The 12,503-nt window shown below is 48.3% G+C and overlaps 1 pseudogene; it reads right to left on the bottom strand.

The window, feature by feature from the left end:
* Positions 1-8,838: 8,838 nt before the first annotated feature.
* Positions 8,839-9,612, bottom strand: LOC143925729 (integrase/recombinase xerD homolog; annotated as a pseudogene).
* Positions 9,613-12,503: the final 2,891 nt, after the last annotated feature.

The raw sequence follows: 12,503 nt of genomic DNA, 5'->3' as shown, positions 1-12,503 counted from the left end.
ACAGATGAACGGTTTTCCCGATAGGAATTGATTCCGTCGGAAATATTTAAAACATGTTCTATTTCTAGGTCCGTCAGACTTTTTGAAAAAAAAAAGTCAGCTGAAGCCCACACACGATTGGAATATCCGATGAAACGATTCCGTCTCACCTTTTCTGCCAGAAAGTCAGATTGTGTGTACGTGGCATTAGTGATTCAAAGGGTAAATTTCTCTAACACGGGCACAGACAGCAGTAAAAAACTGACAGCGGTTATAATCCCTTTCCACTCTATCCACAAAAAAAAAAAAATCTGGAGTATGGAATCAGGTGGGGTCTAAGTACTAAGCAGTATTCACCAGAGCTCCTACCAAGTCATGTTCCTCAGGATCACCCCACTAGGATGTGAGCAAGCCAGGGTCCAGTAGCAGATATAGCATTTAGTGATTAACCAGAACCGTAGTCAGTAAACAAGCTAAAGGTAACCAGTGGTTGCAGGTTGGGATCAAGCAGAAGCATAGTTGAGGAACAAGCTAAAGGTCAGTAGCGAGTTATAGCAAACATACAGATGGCAGAAGGAGTGACAAGACCGAGATATTGGCTGGAGAAAGCACAATAATCTGGCAAAAAGGAAATGCAGAGACATGGCTTAAATCAGAAATTTAATGTAAGGAGCAAAGATTTCAAAGTTCAAGAGAAACAAGATTCAAGGCAGTACCATTCAAGTTGTCCAGGGAGTTGTCCAGCATCTCAGATGGCTTAGCAAGAAGAGTTAAGCCTCGTACACACGATCAGACTTTCCGACGGGAATTGTGTGATGGCAGGCTGTTGGCGGAAAATCCGACCGTTTGTATGCTCCAACAATATTTGTTTTTTCCGCAGACAAAAGTTAAATAGCAGGTTTTAAAATTTTCTGCGGACAAATGTCTGTTGTCCGATTTTTCGAGCGTGTGTACACAAGTCCGTCAGACAAAATTCCAAAGTACAAACACGCTTGCTCGGAAGCAAAGACGAGCCAGAAGCGGTTGGTCTTGTAAACTAGCATTCGTAATGGAGAATTAACATTTGTGACGTGGCAAATTATGAAATCTCGAAATGCAGCGCACAATTCTCTTCTTTAATGGTATAATAATGAAGCTGCTACGAATTTTCAAAGGTTTTTTTTTCTAGTGATATCAAGAATAATATTATTATGCTTTTTTTGTATTTGGGCAAGTTATCACAACACCATTATCCCGTTGTTTTTAATTTCAAAGATACAACTATGTTGGTGTCCCTTGTCAATTTTACATTGTATTTTTTTAAATGTAACTGCCTACTCCTAAAATGTAATTTGAAGTAACACACATAGCCAAGTATTATTCTACACATTTTTTTTTGTTGTGCATTAAAAAAAAGAAAACAAATAAAATAAGACATGCTATCTGCCAATAGAACTTAACCAAAAATTGCATTCTATGCATCCAAAAATATAGAAAATATACCAAATCAATTCATTATTATTCAACCAAAAAAGAAAAGAAAAGCCACATGCATGTGTCCTGCTTCTTAATATAGGAGGTCAACAATGCCAAGAGTTGGTGAAAGCAGGGTTCGTCATCCGGAGATAATTCCGAAAATCATCCGGATTATTCTCCTGGAGCTCCCGCAGCAAGGGCATATGACATAATCGGTCACATTTAATAAAGCAACCAATTTTTTGTCCAAGAACTCCTCCTGTTCCTGGACTGGACTTGGATCAAAGCAATAACTCCAAGGCCAATAATAAATAACATGTTATCTCCTCCAATTCTGCAAGATGTCTGGTTGGCGAAGAACCGTTCAAAAACAAAATGAAAAGCACTTAATGAAAAGCGCAAAATGAAAAGAGCAAAATGAAAAGGGCGAATCAACACTCACCAAACTTCTACTAACACGAAATCAGCAGAAGGAGCCCAAAGGGTGGTGCTAAAGAGCTGAAAAAACATGTAGTACATCAGTATGTTCGTGTTTGTTGGCTGTCAATTCCTTGCCGTTTGTATGCAAGACAAAATCTAGGCACACGCCTTTGGACAAAAGACAGAGGGTTTGTCTGTGGAAAATCTAACCGTGTGTAGGAGGTTTAAGGCTCCATTCACACCTTGGTATTCCCTTTTGTGGGCAGAATCACAGATATTCTGCCTGCGACTTGGAAACGCTGCAAATTGTGGGACGCCCTTGCGATCCCCACTATTTTGAATGGCACCAAATCGTGGCAAGATTTTACCATGGTTGTTGCGACAAACCTCGGTAAAATCACCGTAAAACCGTGTAAACAAAATCGCGGGATGCCTGGGCGTCGGGCATCCCGCAATTCTGCTTGCACGGTTTTAACTGCGATTTGTTGGCCGACAATCGCAGCAAAATCGAACAACGATTTGGTGCCATTCAGGGATTGCAATGATGTCCTGCGATTTGTGGAGTTTCTGAATCAGATGCAGAATCATGGCGATTCCAAGCGCAAAACTGAATGCCAAGGTGTGAATAGAGCATTACTGCCAGACACAGCAGTTTCAGGTGCAGTCGTGGATATTTTGCCTTTAGTTATACTATGATTAAGCACGCCCTGAGCACCCTCCTGTATGTAAGCTCTGCATTCCTGCTCTGAACTGATGACTGTTACAAAAGGTTAGAGGTGAACTGCTAGGTACCCGTTTTACATGTACATGTAGAACCTATCCTTAGTAGTAAATCTCTGTTGGGGTCCTCTGTTTTATGTTTCAATTGTTCCATTGGAAGTGAGGGAGAGATTAGGACATCGTTTGTATTTTTTTTCTTTGCCAGAAGCTCTACTTTGGAAAATAACGCATCACAAATTTATATATTGAGCTCTAAATGATCATAGACATGTAATAACCACCAAATCTATCAACCCATTATTTCATGTCCATGGGCAACTAGATATATTTTTCTAATTTCTAAACAAAGAGGAGAAATAATGAGCTCACTCATCTGCATAGTCTATAGAAATATCACATCTTCTTTGCCAGTGGCTGTGACACCTCTATTGCAATGTGATTTTCTATTGCAATGGCAAAGATTTAACAGAGCCATGACTGGTCACAAAAGTGTCAAGTGTGGAACATACTTTTGCATTTTACCATTAAGACTACACAGATTTAAATTCACAGCAGAGAGCTGCTTATGTACAACTACAGAGCTGGAAGCAATAGATGCATTCAAATTACCAACTTGAAGATTCAGTTCATTAACATATTCTATTTGCTTGTAGAAGTAGTTATTCCGCAAGCTTTGCATGTTGTTCATAAAAGTGTTTTGGAGATTTTGTGGGTAGTTACCCTCTTGAGTTCAGACATGTGTTGTTCAGCCACCTTTTTTGTGGCTTTTCACCATGTTTGAAGCTAGTATGAAAGGTTGGCGCTATTATTGCTGGAAAACCTAACAAACAAATCAAAACAACAATATAATGGTGCATGTCCATCGATACAAGTCCTTATATAAAAAGTCCTTTTTTATGAGGTAGTGCACAATATCCCTACACCTTTAGTGGTGATTATTCATAATATAGATAATAATCTTGCTTCCACATAACCTTCATGCTCTCTAGCCTCTCACCTCAGGTAAGTATTAAATCAGTATTAAATCAGCATAGCCTAGGGTTCCTTGGATAGTGTACTGGACTGTGTAGTCACCTCTTGGGATCCTCTATAGTTGCTTCCGATGATCTGCTCTCACATATGTTGTGTCTCTGTTTTCTTCCAGGGGGTTCTCTCTAATGTCCTCTCAAAGGAGTATATATAAAGAAAGAAGAGCTCACTCATAGTGTAGTAACTTAGAATAAATTTATTACAATCATAACATCATACAGTGCACTCACATTAAAAAGCCGAGTAACGGTGTATATCCATGAGCTCCGATGCCTCCACTCATGCCCTACGTGTTACATCACAGTCACGTGACTTCATCAGGGGTAGTGGGGGACAAGGGAAGTGCGTTTATATAGTGTGCTACCGTCATTGGTTGTGGCCATTTTCCTGTAGTCCTATGTTGTATCTCACGGCAGCAATTTTTCAATAGATCCCTAATCTTCTGTATAACTCTCAGCCTCTCTTTAACCTGATTGTGACAGACTCACCCGGGACAGAGGCTTTTGGAGGGGACTGAATGCTAGCCTCTGATTATGGGCCCTGACATTTGGGGGAACGGTGCTCTTTGTGAGCTGTATGCCTGGGGACACTTGGGGTGGTGTTACTTTAGATTCAGGTCCTTGTCCCCCAAGAAACACAGAGTCTGGGAACCCTGTATATGCCATATTAAAAATTGGATTACTTAAAATGGGACAGTAATATTTATCCACAATGAGTGAGTCAGTGAGTGAGTGAATGACTTGTATAGCGCTGCAACTGTGAACTGAAACGCCTCAAAGCGCTTGATCCGTCCTTTGTTGTCCTGCTTCTTAGAAGAGGTGGGTCTTGTGTTTTTCTCAGAAGGCCCAATGGTTTTCTTCCAAGTGGATGTTAGTGGGTATATCTCCCAGGATATATGTAAACACTATTCTTGATTTGTTTGATTCTGAACTCAACATGTTAGTTGAGAGAGCTGATCACATTGGCCTCTAGAACTGGGTAGGAGCTGGACAGTCTACTCCTACTATAGTTTGTTGCCTACTAGGCTGAGGAGGGGGAAAATCACTGTTTGTATTGTTAATTGTAATTAGCTCCTGCAATTGTGCGAAGGTGTCCTAAGTTTATACTAATGTGTGAAGCTTGGTGACAAGTCTGACCTGTAGTGAAATCCTGATTAATCATAATGCTCAGGAGGGCACGGAGTTACATCGGCTGCTGTAAGGGATTAGTTAATTAGCTCATGTTAATTAGGTTTGTGGTTACAGTTTTATTGTAAGACTGCTGTATATATTTGTGTGTCATCTCAAATAAAACAGTCTATGTTCAGCAACTAAACAAGTATCGTCTTCTTTTGTGCTTGTGAGCGGTTGGAATATCTGATATCTATATTCAGACTGGGAGGAAGTGGTATATGACTAAAGCACTCAAGCGGAGTGTGAGACGTTTCGTTACACTGATCCTTCCTGTTCTCCATTTTGTTGGAGGTAAAGCCATATACTGGAGGAGAAAGGCTTAGTATATTGCAATAAATGGACATATAGTGTGAGACTGATGGGGGAATAAACGAGTGCTAATGTGAAAGAATACCGGAATGGACACCCAACTTCAATAATTATATAGGGCATGAGTGTATATATCCTTACTCAAGTACTGTTAAAATCTCATTACACCTGCTAAAAATACATGTAAATAAAAAACTAAAAGATGTATGATTCATATGGGAAAACATTGCACCGGGTTGAAGTTCCCTATATTATGTTTTCTTCCACTCTGTATACTGTATATCAGAGGTATTGAATTAAAATTCACAGAGGTCTGGTCAGTAAAAATTTCTTTCAGCAGAGGTCCAAATTGCATATTTGTGCGACGATTCAGATCCTTCACATCATAGCCCCCCATTATTATATCATGGTCTCTTTCTTACATCAGTGTTCTTAGTCCCCCCTGCACATCACGGTTATACAGGGACAAAAACACATAATAATAATAAAAGAGTCGGGAAAGATTAGAAATTCGTATGACGTTTGTATTGGTGCCTGAGCCTTCTTGCCCCTGTAACTATCACATCCTTTCTGTTCTTGCACTTATATCACAAGGACGGAAAGTGAGGAGCCCCAGACAAAAAAAAATGTAAGCTGCTTATGATCTGCATGCTTGTTAAAAGTCATGGACTGAAGATAGAAAATGCCAGGTAGTTTGAATTGATTAAAGGAGGTCAAAAACAGCAGCATCCATATTTCTCTCAATGCAGGTTTCCTTTTTTGGTTTCTTTTGACCCCTTACCATAAATTGACCAATTAGCCTGGCTTGTTGCTACCTCCACTTCTTCATATATGAAATAGTTTCCATACCGTGCACTGATACAGGCCAACAGATTTGAAGTTTACTAACAAATAATTCTAGTTTTACACTTACTAGATTTTCTAAAGTTTCTGTTACTTTTTATACTAGACTCTGATTGGTCCCATTGGAGCATTTCTGAATGACAAGGACATCTGGGCCCTATCCTTAGTTAAACCCTAAGTCTTTGTATCATAGCATGCTATAATACCTGATGCTTTTACAGGGTAATTCAGGGACTGTCACAACTCCATTATAATAGATAAGAGTGCTATACAAGGTATACTGATGCAGAACTTTACCATATGTTGCTTATTTTATTATTACTTTGAACAATGTTCATTTGCAGTGTAAGGCTCATCTGCCTTGGGGCTGGACTGAATAATAATTTACAGTTTAGCAGGCAGAATTTTAAGTGAACAGGAACACTAAAGATTCATTTCATAGTGCATGGACTATGTCTGCATAGCGCTATCCCCCCTAGGAGCCGCTGGTGAATAAGGGATACCCCACTCTGCACAGTCAGACATACAGAATTTTCACAGCACCTTCCTTAAGTCAGGAAACAGTTCTTGCAGCTTTTTTTTTGTATTTTTATTAGGGGTATTGAACCTATTATGGGATGCCCACCTGACCTCAGCAGAACTTTCAAGGGACAACTTCTTCTGTACAGTCTATTTACACACTCCTCGGCTCCTCCAGCATAACACTTGCTTTTGCATAACAACTCCCAGGACTAGCTGGCACACTGTTAGATGATCTGCCATTAGGACTCAATTTTCAACAAATGCCCTTTACAGACAGGGACCGTGGGTCCCTTTGGTAGTGTAGCAAAGTCCTAGTTCTCTGTTGTCCTCCTGCAGCTACTGATCCCAGCACCACCTCCTCAGGCACTGCCATCCCACCAGGCTACAGCTGACTCCAGTAACCCCTGGCTAAGCTTCCACAGTCCTCCCAGACTGACTCTGCATCCATCTCAGACTGCCCTTACCCAATCCTCTCAGGCTGCCTCTCAGCCCTTCCTGACTGTCTCACTTACCAGCCCTCCTGGCTTCTCCGTGGAGATCTCCCAGACATAGCCTCTGGCTCCTGCTGTCCTCACACCTGCTCCTGTGCCACTGGACAGGATTGCTCCTTGGGATATCAGAGGATCCCTCCCGCACCCGAGCTCCCAGACCCGGGTCACCACCTTCCCCCCCAGACTAGGGGGCTACCCACCGACAGGCTCCTAGCACTCCATCTCCAATCTTCCACCCAAACTCCACTGCCCCAGCTGGGCTGTCCCAGAGTATTTGAGGGGGCCTGCCCCCTGCCAACCCATCTATTGGGGATTGGTCAGGGCCCTCGTGAGTACTCCAGACAGCTCCTCCTAACCTCCCTCCCATTCATCTGGAAGTTTCCAGTAAGTTCCAGAAGTAGGGGGAGGTATTAGAGGTGCTGCCTGATGAGGCATGCCAGCCCTCCCTGTATAACTTACCCGTTGTTTAAATAAAACTGGGCCACAAGCCCTGACACAGCATTTTAACAGTAACAGGCTGATTTGAACACACTGGAAAGTACTACACCTTGAGTGAATTCCCCAAAATATTGCAGCGGTAGGAGCCATATGCCTCAGAACTCTGCAGAAATGATAGGAACACAGGAGATCAGTGCTGCACGTGTCCAACAGGCAGTTGTATCCTTGATATTTCTTGACTAGTGTAGATAAGATGCACCTCCTCGTTTTCCCCACTGCGGCCCCACCGTTACACCCCCCAACCTGTCTCCCGATTCTTATCTATAGAAAATGAGACCACACCTTTTATGGGGTATAACCGGCCACAGCAGCCTTTTATTTATAAATATATAAATATATATAAAATATATATCAAAATATCAACATATAACCATTTAAACCATTTTAACCTCGATAAACCTCAATATATAACTCTGAAACCTCCTCAGTTTTCTGACCCCGGTGGCTTGTATGGCACTTTCCCAACACCATCTCACTTTGTTACACTGCGGGCAAGCTAACCGTACTAGGCCTCCGGCCGTGATAGCATCAGCCCGGAGACAACTCCCTACCCGCAGTGTCCAATATCCCATAATCAGCTAACCCGCGTTAGCTGTAACCCAGGGAGCCCATGTCCCTAATGGGCCCCCCAACACTTCCATTTCCTGGGTCAGTTACCACCATACAAGCCACCACCACCGCCACCAGCTACCAAGGGGGACCCCCTCACCCTTGGGAGCCCCGCCACACTCTCAGAGCCCGCTGTATCCCCTCCTGCAAGCCCAGGGCCCAAAGATCCATCCCAACATCTGAGAGATGTACCCCATCTCGCAACAGATACAGCCCAACATCCCTTTCCAATTCCTGATGCCGAACCACCAAACCCCCATTCCTGAGAACAAACTGGCCCACCCTCTTGTTCACCTTAATTCTGGTTTTATTCAGGCTCGCTATGGACCGGGCCAACCGCCAACACGTCCTGGCCACAATGTCGGACCATACGATTAGCATTCCGGGGAAAAGGGTGCTCAAACGCAAGAAATCCAACTTAACGTCACGAATGAGCTCCCCAGATCGTTGCCCCCCACGTGGAGCACCAGCACGTCAGGCGACCTATCCAAGCGCGCCACGTGCAGCACCTCCGGTAACACCCTGCCCCACAGCATGCCCGGCCTCCCAATCCACCGCACACAGGCCTCCTCCCGAGGAACCCCCAACTGCCTGCCATTCTGCCGCATGTCTGCCCTTCTGGCCCCCCGGAACACATAAGAGTGCCCCAATATCCACACGAGGCCTATCTGGAATCCATCTGCAACAACATAGAAAAACCATAGATCACAGCAGGCTTGAAGAAAACACACAGACACCAACACAACATACACCCCACCGAAAACCTCCCCCCCCACATCCGGCCACGGGCCCTAGTCCACCGCCAGCTCCGGCCGAACGTAAGACCGGAAACGAAGCGACTCCCAACGCCCTATCCTCCGTACCGCTGCCTCGTCCAACCCGCAACGAGCGGCTTCCGTAGCCGCCCCAATACGGAAGGAGTGCGAGGCAAACTGCGAGCTATCCAAGCCGGCCGCCGTCAAGCATTTGCGAAAAACTGCCACAAATTGGAATCTTGACAGCAAAGACCCATCCGCGTGAACCAGCAGCGTCCCGTCCCCACCTGGCCGAATACCCAAAAACTCCCCCACCGCCTGCACGGGGCACAATGGCGACCCCTCCAGCCGATATAGGCACACGCGCACCCCTCTACCCACCTGATCCGTCTTAGACCGCCGTAACAAAATCTCCACCCTATCACCCAACATGCGCACATCCTGCGCCAAAATCCCCCCAGGGAGCACCCTCGACGGACTCACCAGTTCGCTAACCCTGAACGCGCCGAAAAAGGCCAGCGCAAAAGCCGCCCGAAACAACGATGCCTCAAACCCAGAGGAGCAAATCGACCCCAGCCTACCCACCAAATCCAGTAAGTTGCCGAACGTCACCGGCCTCCTGGTATCCCTACGTTTTCACGCACGACGATAGCCTTTCATCGCCTGCCGAATGCAAAAACCCTTGGTAAAATCCGCATATCCATGCAACTTAAACCAGAAGGCCAGCCCCACCAGCTTCCGATCCATGGCGGAGACCGACACGCCCCGTTCCAGACCCCGGGCCACAAAATAGAGAACCAACATCTGCATCTCATCAGCAGCCGCCACCCCGCCGACCTGGCCAACAAACTCCCGCCACTCACACCACACCTTACCGTAGGCCCGCCAAGTGGTGGCGCTTACCGACCGCTCGATCCACCCAGCGAGGACTCCCAGACCATCGACCACATCCAGCTGGGGCAGGGGACACCCTCCCTTTCGGCCGCCGGCGCCAACTCTCGAAACCTGACCCACTGGAAACGAGACAATGCGTCAGCCAATGTATTCTCAACCCCCGGCAAATGCACTGCATATAAGAAAATGTTCAGCTCCAAGCAGCGCAGCACCAAGTGCCGCAGCAACCGGACGACATGGAGGGAAGACGCCGAGATGCGGTTAATGACCTGAACCACGCCCAAATTGTCGCAATTCAACCTAACCTTCATATCTCGGAACGCCGCCCCCCAAACCTCCACCGCCAAAACTACCGGAAACAATTCCAGCAGCACCAGATTCCTACACAGCCCCGCCTCCACCCACTCCACCGGCCAAGGAGCCGCGCTCCACTGACCGCCAAAGTACGCGCCGTACCCTGTAGAACCCGCTGCATCAGTGAACAAATCCAAATCCCCATTGCTCACCGGCCCACCAGGCCAGAGGGAACGGCCATTGTACTTCGCCAAAAAGGTGTGCCACACCTTCAGGTCTTCCTTGTGTTCACGCGTCAGCCTGATGAAATGAGTGGGCGATCGAACCCCCGACGTGGCCGCCGACAAACGCCGACAGAAAACTCTACCCATAGGAATGATCCGGCACGCAAAGTTCAGCTTCCCCAGCAACGACTGAAGCTTCCGCAGCTGTACCTTGCGCAACCCGGCCACCCCTTGAAGTTCGGCCCGCAAGTCTTCCAGCTTCCCCTCCGGGAGCCGGCATTCCATGGCCTCAGAATCGATCACGATCCCCAAAAAACTAAGGCGCACCGTCGGGCCTTCCGTCTTGTCCGCCGCCAACGGGATACCGAACCACTGGGCCGTCTGTTGCAACGTAGCCAGCAACACCGCGCAAGTGTTCGTGCCGGCCGAGCCCACGCACAGGAAATCGTCCAGGTAATGAATTATCGAATTCAAACCCGAAACGTCCCGAACCACCCACTCGACGAATGAACTGAAGGTCTCAAACAGGGCGCACGAGATCGAGCACCCCATGGGAAGGCAACGATCCACATAAAATTAGCCTTGCCAACAGCAGCCCAACAAGTGAAAGCTGTCGGGATGGACCGGCAGCAGGCGGAACGCCGACTCCACGTCCGCCTTTGCCAGCAAGGCCCCCCGCCCACACCTGCGCACCCACGACACCGCGGCGTCAAAAGACGTATAAGACACCGCACAAGCCGCCGGGTCAATCGCGTCGTTGACAGAGCCCCCTTTCGGAAACGAGAGGTGGTGGATCAACCGAAACTTATTCGGCTCCTTCTTGGGCACCACCCCAAGAGGGGACACCACCAAATCCGCCAGCGGCGGCTCCCGAAAAGGGCCCGCCATACGACCCAGCGCCACCTCCTTCCTCAATTTTGCCCCAACCACCCCCGGGTGCAACAACGCGGAACGCAAGTTCCGCGCCATCGCCGGAATCGCCTCCAAAGCACTAGGGATCCGAAAACCCTCCGCAAACCCCTCCCGCAAAAGCCGGGCAGCCGCCCGGTCCGGGTATCTACTTAGGAAAGGCTCCATCCTTTCCCCCCTCACCGGCGTCGTCCCTTTTGTTCGCCAACTCTCCTGGTCGCCCCTTCCCCTTTTTAAAACACCGGGAACCCGAGTGGGAGCCGCCGCAGCCGGAGCACTCGTGTTTGAAGCGGCAAGAACTTCCAAACTTGCATGTGCCGTCGTTAAACTGCCAGCAGAGTCCCCGTTTGTTGGAGGCCGGCTGTCCCGAGGAAGAGGAACCTCCGCCCCCCCCTGGACAAAACTGGGAAGGGGCCCTCGCCGAGGACATCAACCTCATCCAGAGGCTAATATCCTTATGGTCCCACCGCAACGAGGGCCTAACGGCCCTCCGCTGACGGAACTGCTCGTCGTAGCGAAGCCACGCCGTGCCTCCGTACACCCGGTAAGCCTCCCCCACGGCGTCCATATAACAGAACAACGCCGAACAGTGTTCGGGGTTCTTCTCCCCTATGACGCTGGCCATAATGGCGAAAGCCTGCAGCCAATTCGCGAACGTGCGCGGAATCAACCGATATCGCCGCTTCTCCTCATCCTCCTTCTTACTATCGTCAGGTTTTACCCTGTCCAAATTAAACTTCTCAAGGGGGAGCAGCGAAAAAATCTCCACGTACTCCCCCTTCACTATCTTCTCCCGCACCTCTGGCTTCAAGTGCGAACCCAACGGACCTTCAAAGCAGACATAGACTTCGCACTTCGCCGCATCCGCTATGCGCACTATGTCCGTCCTACCACCGCCGTCCGGGGACGCCACCTTCTCCCCCGTCCCCGTCGCTACAGCCGAAGTGACCTCGGCAGCCGCCGGGGACGCCACCCCGGCAGGAAGGGCAGCCGCGGCCGGCGCCGCAGCCCGCCCTTCCCCGACCTTCTCACCCACCACCGCAGAAGGCCCCCACGCAGCCGCCGGCGTATCCCTCCCACCGGTGTCCTGCGCAAAGCGCTGCACCAAATCCCGCAGACCCCCCAACAGGGCCTGCAGCTGCGACTCGGACCCCACCGTGGCCGACCCGACAACGCCCGGTCCCACCAGCCCCCCGGCGGACCCCCCAGCCACTGACCCGCACACCCCGGTCCCTGAACCACCCCCAACAACCCCAGACAATACAGGGACAGTAGAAGGAAAAGACATCGACATGGACTTACCGGGCCGACCAGGGAAAGACCCCGCCGCCGCTCCGCTTGCCTCCACCGCCGATGGACGCTCCTGCTGACCCTTATGGT

The sequence above is a fragment of the Lithobates pipiens genome, unplaced genomic scaffold (genome assembly GCF_037356315.1).
Source record: "Lithobates pipiens isolate NorthernLeopardFrog02 unplaced genomic scaffold, aLitPip1_a1.2 Scaffold_22, whole genome shotgun sequence".
In the NCBI taxonomy this organism is placed as follows: Eukaryota; Metazoa; Chordata; class Amphibia; order Anura; family Ranidae; genus Lithobates; species Lithobates pipiens.
Note: the sequence above shows the minus strand (reverse complement) of the source record. Positions and strands in the feature narration are given on the sequence as shown.